Below are 9,868 nucleotides of genomic sequence, written 5' to 3' on the forward strand. Positions count from 1 at the left end.
ATAATTTTTACTCTGTGACTTCAGGGGAAATGCCTCTCGTTTCGTGAATCCTAATAACTGTCCCGAAGGAACCGATATTCCAGTAGGAAAACAGATGGTGAAGGTCTAACCTACAGTGGTCAGGAGCTTGGGAGGGAAGTGGATCTGAAAGAGATGGGACACTTCTTGAATGCTGGGAGGGATTCAGCAGCTCTGAGGAACAGAGGGCACTCATTCCACCACATCAGGGTCAACACCGTGGACCGACAAGTCCCACTGCGAGTAGGACCATCAAGCAGCTGACAGTGGACAAATGCAGCACTCTTGCTGGGGTGTGGTGGTCCATCCGGCTGGGTAGGTATCGGGGTGACAACCTGGACCCAGCTGTCACTGTAAAATGTGAAACCCGTAACCTGTGTAAGTCACTCTGGATGAGAGCGTCTGCGGAAGAGTGCCGCGTCTCGTCTCCTGCACCGCCTCGGGGCTGTGAGAGCAGGTGAGCTTCAGGAGATGTGACGGAGCTGACCCACATTTAAGTGCCGACTCTGGCAGAAATCCGCTGCCCTCGTTGCGCTGAGCCCCGGGACGAGGCCTCCGGTCAGTCTGTGCTGTGCGCTGCGGTAAGTGGTTATCGGTACACGTACAAACCTGATTGACATACCGCGTGCTTGAGGAACATATATCTTCCCTCCCCGTATTCAGCACGGACCTCCACCATGGGCTCCCTGTTGCCATGGTTTCAGGAGAGCGATACCAAGGAATGGGAACAGACAAAGCATTATGCAATAGGGTGAAATACCCTCTCAACCCGCGCTTCTTGACACCTCTGAAAGGGCATCCTGGCAGCCCTATCCTTTAACGGGATGCCAAGTGCTGCTTCATTTGTGTGTTTTGAGCATTATTGAAGTGGCATCACCAATTGTTCTTTTGGATTTTTATTTCTTTCTTTTTTTTTTTTTTAATAAACATCTTGGTCATGGCTCGCTAATCTGGGGCCTCCGTTTAGCGACCACGATTTTTACCGCAGTCCCTGTTTAGCGAAACTGATTGGTAAAGGCAACCGTTTCTGTTCGTTTGCAGCAAGGCAGAGCTATGCAGCTTCAGACCTTCCTGCTGACAGCGGCCCATCTGTGACTTCTCAAGTAGGAAGATCCTCAGCTTACAAAACTCCTGGGACCGTAAGTCTGTTCTTAGCTCTTAAGAAGTCTAAGAAGTTCTATGTTTGTTTGTAAATCCAAAGATACTTTTACTACAAAGTTAATAATAGCAGCAAAGGCTCCCATTGTGGTTAGAGTCACTGCACTGAAAGGACCCACCACCTGCTGTAGTAGCCTTGATCAAGGCACTTACCCTGAACTGCACCAGTAAAAACTACCCTGCTATATGAATGAATGAATAATTGTAAGGAGCAGCTTAACATTGAAAGCTGCTTTTGGAAAAGCTAAACTAAGAAATAAGAAAAATTTTTTTCAGAACCGCTCATCCCATACGGGGTCACAGGGAACCGGAGCCTACCCGGCAACACAGGGCGTAAGGCCGGAGGGGGAGGGGACACACCCAGGACGGGACGCCAGTCCGTCTCAAGGCACCCCAAGCGGGACTCAAACCTCAGACCCACCGGAGAGCAGGACTGCGGTCCAACCCACTGCGCCACCGCACCCCTATAAGAAAAATTATATTTTACAATTATACAAATAAAGTGTGAGAACACACACAAATATAATTCAAATAAACATCTGAAAGAAATCCTGGATGTCGGTATTGCAATAAATTTAAAAAACTTTGTAAGACGCACTTTACTGCCACCTAGCAGCTGGACGTGTAAATGCAGGTTGCTTCCACTGCAACTTGTGGAACGTTTAGGAAATCGACAAAGAAAGTTTAATTAAAAATAAGCAAACAAACTGCAATATTTTGCTGTATTTGACCATTTGAAAGAGGAAGAGCCGGGGCGGGAAACCCTTGGCGGCAGGATGACGCAAAGCGTATTACACAGTCTTAGCACGTCGAGTGACGGCCTCATCGCGCCGATTTAGTTCTGCTGTTTCGATTCGCTTTGATAGCGTAATCCGCCTTTGTGTGGCTCACATTGTGCTGCGGCCTTCCTTTGTTTGAATAGGAGAGAACTGATTCAGGGCCTGCTTGTTTATAGAACGCGGTCGGAAAGCCAGAAAGTCGCACAACCAAAAGCTTCCTTTGCCTCCCCACCAGCCCCCCAGCCCCCTTCCTATTGTTTTACAGTCGGCAGCAGACTTTCGCTCATTTGTTTGCTTTTCCAAGCGGGCGGCTCAGCGCGGCTCGTCTGCAACAGCGGCGCTCCGTCCAAAGTGGAGCTCAGCTGCTTCATTATGGAGGAGTTCTCGGATTATATGGCTGACACAGCTAATTAGAGCGAGAGGGGCCGGTGGAGGCGCCCCGTCTGCGCGGCTGTCCGTCAAAGCAGCCAGGCGGGAGAGTGGCGCCACGACCGCTTTTCTCATCTCGCGCACATTTTGAATTCGTCACGTTTAACTCCATCTCAAACTCCTGCTTTTCTCGCTCGTTAAAGAACGAGGAACTCATCGAGCCTGCGGACGATGTTCGCCCCCTTCCACGGCCGCTGGCGGCGCCCGTGCTGGTTTCCTCGTCCCCACGTCCGGGCGCCCGACCTCGTTCGACCCGGGCGCTCCCGCTCCAGCTTGATCAAGTGCCATGCGGCGGGGCAGACCGTCATCTGGGGTGAGCTAAAAACCAAAATGCCAGGTCCCTGGTGAAAAGGGGGGGGGGGGGGGGGGGGGGGGGGGGTGTCAGGATGGATGGGCCCAGTGCTCCCCATGCAAATGTACCACGGTACGGCAGCTTCCCTGTTGGACTGCTGCACGACACGTGTCCACAGATCGCCTCCTGCTTGGAGGAGACTAATTTGTCTGCCAACCAGCGTCCATCCCCCCCCAGGGGTTTTTTGCCCAATGCTGTTGCTGGAAAAGCAGGGGAATGCAGGAAACTCCACGCAACCCGAAGGTCGACCCACAGCAACAGGATGCCCAGCGCGGAATGGTCCCAGATGACTCACTAGTCAGTCAGACAAAATGCGTTTCCAGCAAAGGAGGGGGGGAGCATGTTTTCAGACAAAGCATATTTCCAGCCCCCCCATCCCGCATCCCTGACCCAAATCCCTGACAAAACATAGAGGCATGACAGAAAAAGTTCTCTTTCCTGGAGCCGCAAGCCCTAGAACACAAAAATCAAACATGAAATCCAAAGCAAACATTTTCGCTGATTTTCTCCAGTGTGAATTAGTGTAACGTTACAGTACTTACTCTGATTTACCCATTTGGGTACCTTTATAATTTCTTTTACTGCATCAGGTCAAGGTAAGTACCTCGACCAAGGGCACCACAGCAGGAGATGGGATTCGAACCTGGGTCAATTGGTAATATACATATAGGTGCTCTGACCAAGACACCACCTGCTGCTTCATTCTTCTGCTCTGGTTTAGATCAATGGTCTCAAGCATCTACTCGCATTTTGGAATCACTTTAACGCGTGTGCTGTGGATCAGCGTCGCATCATTCCCAAACTGCTAATTACCAGCTTCTCCGATCCAGCTGAAGATGTTTAACGCTTCTGCTGCTGCTACCTTTGCTCAGATCAATACAAACTATGACTCAATAAATACACATTGAACTGATGTACTATACCATGCTGATCCAAGTGCTTCACACACTAATGGTGTGATGTCCCTGTTGTCCCTGCTTTAAGCCTGGTTGTGACAGTTGTGTGGGTCACAGGTCATTGCAGCCTCTAGGGGGCAGTAGTGACAAGGCAGCTGGCCAGTGCCATCGCTTCCTACCGCTTCACTCAGCGAAGCACCAGGGCCCCCTGGCTGGGCTCCAAGAGAGCTGCCGGTAAGGCTCCCGGAAGCTGGAGTTTTCCGCCTCGGTCATTTCCTTTGACGGTACATATATATAGATATATATCTATATGGGTGTACATGGTGGCACAGCGAGTAGCGCTGCTGTCTCACAGCGCCTGAGTGGTGTGAGAGGACATGGGTTCGATCCCCATGCTATCTGTGGGGATCTCTTCTCCTGGTGTCATTGTGAGTTTTCTCTGGGTGCTCTGGTTTCCTCCCAAAGGCTTGCTCTTTAGGTTTACCCATAGTGTGTGAGTGACAGAGAGAGCGTGTTCCACTGATGTATGGATGAATGACCCAGTGTAAGTCACCGCGGTGAAAAAGGTGTGTGGGCTGGTAACACTACATGGAGTTCATTGGAAGTTGCTTTAGAGAAAAGTATCTGCTAAGTGAGTAAATATATATACTGTATATATATATATACTAGCAAAGTACATTTTCCTGTATGCTGGTAGATAATAACACAGCTGCAATTTACACTCTTTGTCTGTCTCGTGTACCGCACTCCAGCAGAAATGATGTTCTCTCTCTGCTGGGCATCAGATAAGCACAAGTCATAGAAGTTTAGTTATTTACATTTACATTAATTGAAAAGACGGACAATGATATTGATATGATGCTTGGTAAACAGTGAATTATGCATTTTTTGCGCAGGTTCATTGTAGTTTTATGACTTGTAAATTGTGGAAACACTGGTGAACGGGCCACTGAAACTTTGTGATCGGAGTTTTCTGCCTGGTGTTTATGTCTTTTTTTTTCCTCTAGGGTGACTTTGTGTGTGAGGTTTGAACATACGGAGTGATTCACCCGTTTACACAGCAGGGTAATTTTTACTGCATTAATTGATGCTAACTGCCTTGGTCAAGGGTTTTGTAGCAGGAGGTGGGATTCAAACCCAGAGCCTTCAGGTGGAGGGTAGTGGCTGTAACCACTGCGCCACCTGCTGGCCCTGAAGGGCAGGGGCTTTGTCTGACGATCCTGGCTGTGCTGCTCTGAGCGAACTCCTCTCCCCGTTCACCGTTGGGTCATATAAGGTAAGTGGGAGTGTGCTGGGAGTGCGGCCGTCCTCGATGGAATGTCCACCCGGTTGCAGAGGGAGCAGCCTGCCAACACAAACAGCCAACAGAATTTTGCTTCCCTTTGCTTCTTGGACAAAGTCAGTGCGCGAGCAGGACCCCTGGCCCCCAGCTGGAACGTGGAGCTTGCGTTTACCGCGCACGCCGGTGTTAACTAGTAGTCCCCCAGGGGCTGATGAGGGGGGTGAAAGGTTAAAAGGAAGCACCGAAACTCATGACTGGTGTTTCAGGGCTTCCGTTCCCCTGTTCGTCTTCTTCGGTCGTCCAAAGGCGCCGCTACGCTACGGTGAGCCTGCCTTTACTCTTTCAGCTGTTACTTGGCGATGAAACGCAAACAAAAAGTGTAGCGGTTGGAGAGCCGAACCGATCAACTCCCTTTCGCAGCGTTTACAGCTTGGGTCTAGTATTCTTGAGTGTTGCCGATCAATAGCAAGATGAGCAACGCTGCAGATGTTCATGAGTCAACAATCAGCATTAAATTAGAATTTATGAAGACAACTTATTTTCCGTCATTTTTGGATCAGTTTTAATTTTGTTGTAGCTAAAAGTCATTGAAATTCTTATAATTATTATTATTATTCTTATGCAATTTAAACATAATTTTAACCATATCCAGGACTTTTACAGAAAATGCGTGTTGGTTAAATTGAGGCAATTCACTATGATTACACTTTTAATGATTGGGTAGAAAACAAGGCAAACTGAAAGCGCCCAGATGATGACAAATGCTGGACATGTCATTTCAAGTTAAAAGATCATAACGTAAAAGTCCTCTGGCAGACTGTTGTCCCATCCCCAGTGTTCCTGGCCTCACGCTTTGTTTGCAGATTGATTTACAAACAAACTGAGTTATGAACAGGCATCTGGTCCCAGTTGTGTTCACAAGTTGGGCATCTGGTGTATTTCTTTCTTTTTTTACCTTCATTTTGAGCTCCTGCCTCTGAAACGCCATCCGTCACACAAGACAGTGCTCCAGCACATCGATAACATTTAAAACGACTGCCTGCTGCACTGGGGGAACGACTGCTCCTCCTGCCACGTGGCCCAGCGATTGATAATCTGATCAATACTCAGTGACAGGCATTGATTTCTGATGGAAACTTGGCACACATGCATGGGGCGACTGTGGACACGGGGGACGCTGGACTACAGAAGCGCACGCGTCCAGTGACGTGGCTCACATTGGGCATAATGAACCGATGTGTTGTGACGCATTTGGTGTGTATCTAGTTACGCAGTCTGTGTTTCCTCTGTGTGCGGATGTGGAGGTGAGCTTGTAATGAAATATGAATGTTGCTCAAATCCCAGACACGGTCGGTCACATGCTGTCCCTGTTGCTGGAGACATTAATTTAACCAAATTATCAGCACATTCAACATTCAGCTCTTAGGGCTCAACTTTGTCTTGAAATCATTACTGCTGTTTCTGTCTTCCCCACGTCTTTATATATCCAAATTTCCCTGGGGAAAAAACATAAATAAATAAATAATAATCTTGATTTTATCCACTCCCTTTAAAAGCAGCTTTTGAAAGCACTCTACAGTAAGAGGGATATGTAGGGTTCAATATTAAAACAACGAGGACTGATTTGCAGTAAGCAACTGCAATAAAACATCAAGAAAATCAAACAGCAAAATAATTCAAGAAATTATGATGCAACGCAAGAGGAGGGATTCAAACCTGCAACCTTCAAGCTGACCCTCAGCAGCCCTAACCGCTCCTCTCGGGGACGGGAACATTGACTTCTGCGGTGTTCTTGTGGCCACTGACAAGGTTAATTCACAGCAAAATTTGATTTTCGTGTCAAAGGTGGGCCAGAAAACAGCCGTGTGTGTTTTTCTCTTCTTTTGGACGCATTTTCTGAAGCCAGAAGGAATGCGGCAGGGGTACGCTTAATCTTCGCTTGAGCTATTGGCTCTCAGTCATCAGATTCCCCAATAATTAAGAGGGAGAAAGTCTCTGACGTGACAATCAAAAGCCTTTGAGCCACCTTGGGCTGAGAAAACTAAGGGTTCTCGGGCATTACAGAGCACCTGGCTACTTTGCCACAGGCTCGGTGACCCGTGGCACTGTGGGCGTGGGTGGCTCGCGGGGGGGCTCGCAAAATTGGATCTCCATATGGCTGTTTATCCCGCTCTGTGAAAGGGGCGCAGTGTTTGGAAACGGAAAATCCCCTCTGTGCCCATGGTGGGTGTTTCCAGCTGCCGGTGTGCGACACCAGGCAGAGAGCTCGCACACCTTCCCGGAGGAGCATCGCCGGATCACGAGGCTGGATCGCATCCATCTGGACTTTAATCCAGGCACCTCTGCACAAATGCCAGTAACTGTCGTCAGGCTAAAGTAAAGCAACTGGGATTAAAAACATGCAGGCACTTTAAATCTGTCAGTGACAGTGTTGTTTACACCAAACAGGCTTCAGGTATGCAGCAAGGCACTGAGCTGGGACCCATGGAATTTACTGTAGCACCATGCTTCTCACTATGCGATGCTCAGCTGAGTTGCTGTATCAACTCAGTGGGACAGCAGGATGCGCAATGCTTAGAATCACTGCGCTGCAATTGAGGGACCCAGGTTTGAATCCCTGCTCCTTCATCAGTACCCTTAGTCAAGTTCTTACCATCAATTGATAGAGTAAAAATGATCTGTATGAATGGGTGAATACTTCTGTGTAACTTAGTGTAAGCCTGGTATTGTAAGTCTATAGCAGCAGCATCAGTTCCCCTGTGGAACAACGGCCAGACAACAGTAGACTGTGCACAAAATCGTCGTAGGTCCGCAGTTGTCGGGTCCACGTCTGTTTTGGTTCCGAATGCATCGTCCTCTCCGAGGAACTCCCGCCTTCAGACCTCATTACACCGTCATCCTCCAGATTCAGCCGCAGTTTAACTCGGTATCCGTTCGAGTCATCGTTTCTTGCCTGGACTCATAGGGACATCGCTGTGGATTTGTTGTAATAAAACATTCAGCACTTGGCTCTGTTCTTTCCAGATGTGTTTGCGATATGAATCTGGGCCATGCTGCAGGCCGGGGCTCGGAATATTTCCCATCGCCATCAGATGGCACACGTATATCGGATGACAGCAGATGACAATATTTTCTTGTGGCGTCGTGCGACAGCGATTCCCGCAGCTATGGTTGTATTTAGTGTTAAAACCAAGGTTAATCAAAAGATTAACTGCTGAGTCCAGGCAAGAAGCGATGAATCGAACGGACACGGAGTTAAACTGCGGCTGAATCTGGAGGATGACGGCGTAATGAGGTCTGAAGGCAGGAGTTCCTCGGAGAGGACGGTGTATTCGGATCAGTCAATTTTTTTGCCCATTTTATTTGCGTTATGAGGGCCCGCGTGGAGCATCCTGGTTGCTGCAGCCATGGCTTGTGTTTTTCAACGTGTGTATGTGTGTGTGTGTGCTTGTGTGTGCTGATGGAGAACTACGGTTGAAATGAGGCTCTCAGCCTGATGGCAGCTCAAGGTCTCATACCTCTGGCACACAGTACAGAACGCAAGGAAGACAAACACACCCGACTACACCCTTTTTGGGCCAGCGACCAAATTACATTCTTTTCTTAACAGGCTTCTGCCTCTAAGGGGATTCGCAAAGTGCGCAACTGCATTTTTGTAATTCAGCTGGATAACACACCCAAGTGGGGTGGCTGGTGGTCTTGTCGTTGGAGCAGCTGCCTTTGGCTCAGGAGGTTGTGGGTTTGATCCCTGCTTCTGGCTGTAGTACCCTTAAGCAAGGTGTTTGCTTTGCAATTGCTCTAGGACCTGTGACCGGGTGCACAGTTGTGGCCCTGTGATGGACTGCTGTCCTGTGCAGGGTGTCTCCTTGTCCCCCGACATCTGTAGGACAGGCTCTGACCCTACCTGGGACAAGTGGTGATTGAAACTGGTTGGTTCAATATACCAAAGTAGCGCGTTCCAAGGGTCCAACAGAAGTTCCCAGGCCGGAAATGTGGGAATTCCACATCAAACCAGCATGACCGGTTTGGGACCAGAGCCGGTTATGGTAACTCGCCGCTGGTATCTTTCCCGACTGCTGAAACGGTGTTAGAGGAAATTGCTGACACACCGGGGGCTTGCCAAGCAAACCATGTCCTTCTGGGATCTTGGTGCCACCAGGATCTTAGCCCATGCTTATCCCTCACCCTTCATTGTTCTCTGGCGGAACGGCGTTCCGGCCGCAGCCCCTGCATCCGTTGAACTAAGCCGCACGTTATTGTTCGGAAGGTATTTAATTTGCAGGTGCTTCTATTTTGCTTTTTTCCAACACCAGAGGAAATTCTTTCCACACGGAGGAAAATTGAGCTTGTTTGTATTGGATGAAAATGTTAAGGAAAGGCAAATTGTGCACATTTTATAATTTGTTGTACAGTGAAAATAGATGTGATTAAGCAAACATTAGATTTTTTTTTTTTGGGGGGAGGGTCTTGTTTACAGAGGTGTGTTTTTGCTTTTCAGACAACGCCATGTGGAAAGGCTCAGTTCAAGCCGATCCAAGTGCTGCTTGCTTCTGGTGAGCATCACCCAGGAAGTCAGAACTGTCCAAACACAGATCTCCGCAGATAGATAGATAGATAGATAGATAGACAATGTTTAATAATTCCAGAGCAAATTGCATGAGGCTGCAGCAGCTCACATACAACAATTACTGACGGAAGACATGTAACACAGCGATAAGTAAGTATCAGAAGAATATAAAACAATGCAAAAATAAAAATTTTGCTGAAATAAAATGTTTGAAAATGAATGAAAAGTTGCTGGGAGCTCATCGTGGAATCGAATGGCCGAGGGGGTCGAGGTGTTCAGGGTCCAGCTGTACGCTCCTTTTAAATCCATTCGCTTGTGTGTTGAAAGCAATGCTTTTTAAAATTGATTCGTATGTGACGCCTTTGTCCGAGGTGAATTAAACAGTGA

The sequence above is a fragment of the Scleropages formosus genome, chromosome 25, assembly GCF_900964775.1.
Source record: "Scleropages formosus chromosome 25, fSclFor1.1, whole genome shotgun sequence".
Classification (NCBI taxonomy): domain Eukaryota; kingdom Metazoa; phylum Chordata; class Actinopteri; order Osteoglossiformes; family Osteoglossidae; genus Scleropages; species Scleropages formosus.